This window comes from Anastrepha obliqua, chromosome 1, assembly GCF_027943255.1.
Source record: "Anastrepha obliqua isolate idAnaObli1 chromosome 1, idAnaObli1_1.0, whole genome shotgun sequence".
Classification (NCBI taxonomy): Eukaryota; Metazoa; Arthropoda; class Insecta; order Diptera; family Tephritidae; genus Anastrepha; species Anastrepha obliqua.
Genome location: NC_072892.1, coordinates 30,318,520 through 30,320,671, shown reverse-complemented (window position 1 = coordinate 30,320,671; position 2,152 = coordinate 30,318,520).

Below are 2,152 nucleotides of genomic sequence, written 5' to 3'. Positions count from 1 at the left end.
TGGAAATTAATGTCATTTCTCTTTATTATGATAATATTGGTATGGCTCAATTGCGTATGAAACAAAATATTGGCCAAATGGCCGCCGCGGCATAATTCAGGTTCTATGCCGTTAATGTGCCGAATTATCTCATCCTTTAGCTCTTGAATTGTTGCTGGCTTATCGATGTACGCCTTTTCTTTGAAATAACCCCAAAGAAAGAAGTCCAACGATCGTTGACGTTTAGGTGTAGTTCACATTCAACATCGGCCCTTGAAATTTAACCACCCTTTATAAGGAATACTTAAATTTACGTTCTAAATTTTTTTTTTTTACATATTCTTAAAGGATTATATTAACATTTTATGCAAAAAAAAAATTTTTTTTCCAAATTTTACAGATATCTGGCCCCTTAAAACATCTTAAATAAAATAAAATTTCACGCAAAAATAATGGATTTCTTTTCCCCCCCAAGCTATTATTTATCATTATAAATAAGTAAAGGAGTTCCCTTAACACTGCAGGGCCCTCCATTTGTGGAACAACATCAACCAATTATGTATGTATACATATGTATATAAAGGACAGAATATTATTGTAGACAATAATTTGCGATGTCGTTGCGATCCCCAGGACCTCTTCTATAAGAATTCTGCATGCTTCTATTTTTATAATTTTTTGGAAAAGTTCAATATAAACTATTGAATGTTAAAGTTATAATGCGATAATAGCGAGTGAAATGTGGCTTTATATTTTTCCAACAAAAATAAAAGGCATAGTTAAGTAATAAAAAAGTTTTTACCATTGTCCAATTTAAGTAGATTTGGACCAATCGATTCGTCGTGAGATTTCAAAAATATATAATTTTTTGTTACTTGATCTTTCTAACTCAAAAACTGACATAAAAAAAGAACAATCGGTTGAACGGGGAAGAAGTTGTTACTCTGCAGCGCCACCTGGTGGCGATTGGCATCAATTAGCATATTCTATAAACCCTCTCCGTGAAAAAATACATATATATACCAATTTTTATAATAATCGGTCTAGTAGATTTTGAGTTCATCAATGACATACAGACAAACATTCATTTTTATATATAAAAGATTTGTTGTAAAGGCAATAAAAAAAACAAAAAAAGTCTTCAACAAAAAAAAAAAATATATTAGGTGCGCAACTCCTTCGACACATTAGTGATATTGTTTTGGTATTATATTCTTTTGGTTTTGTGAAAATGTCTGATTTTGTGCCGAATAATCGCCATTTGCGGGAAGAGTGTTGATTTTCCTCTTTCATTCGAAAAAACGGCGGCTGAAGCGCATCGAGAGCTAGAAAAGTTTAAGTGAAACAACGTGCCGAGATTGGTTCCGTCGCTTCAAAGACGGTGTATTTATTGTTGACGACCGTCCGCGTGAAGGAAGGCCAAAAACCTTGGAAGACGCTGAAATCGAGGCATTTCTCAATGAGGATCCGTGTCAAACCCAAGAAGAGCTTGCTTCAGTATTAGGAGTTAGCCGCCAATCCATTTCCAAGCGATTCTACGCTTTGGCAATAATTCAGAAACAGGGGACTTGGGTTCCTTATGAGTGATGAAGTGACCAAGTGATGTTGAACGTCGTTTTTTCGCATGTGAACAACTCATCCAGCGGCAAAAAAGGAAGTGTTTTCTTCATCGCATCGTGACGGGTGATGGGAAATGGATTCATTACAACAATCCAAAGTAAAGAAAGTCATGGGGACTGCCCGGTAATGCTTCTACGTCGTCGCCTCGACCGCATATTTACTGTTAAAATCAAGCGAAATCTTCAATGGGGTTCGGTATCGACTTCAATTGATGCGATTGAGCCGAATACTGCGCGATAAGCGGTCGCAATATGCGGAGAGGCATGAAAAAGTGATTCTACAGCATGACAACGCTCGGCCTCACGTTGCCAAACCGGTTAAAACCTATCTGGAAATACTGAAATGGGAAATCCTACTCCACCCGCAATATTCTCCAGATATCGCGCCGTCCGATTATCACCTATTCCAATCGATGGCACATAGTCTAGCTGACTAGCAGTTCCATTCATATGAAGATATCAAAAATGGCTTGATCCGTGGATAGCCTTAAATGATAAACAGTTTTACCGCGACGGTATACGAGACCTACGAGAAAGATGGGAAAAAGTAGCCA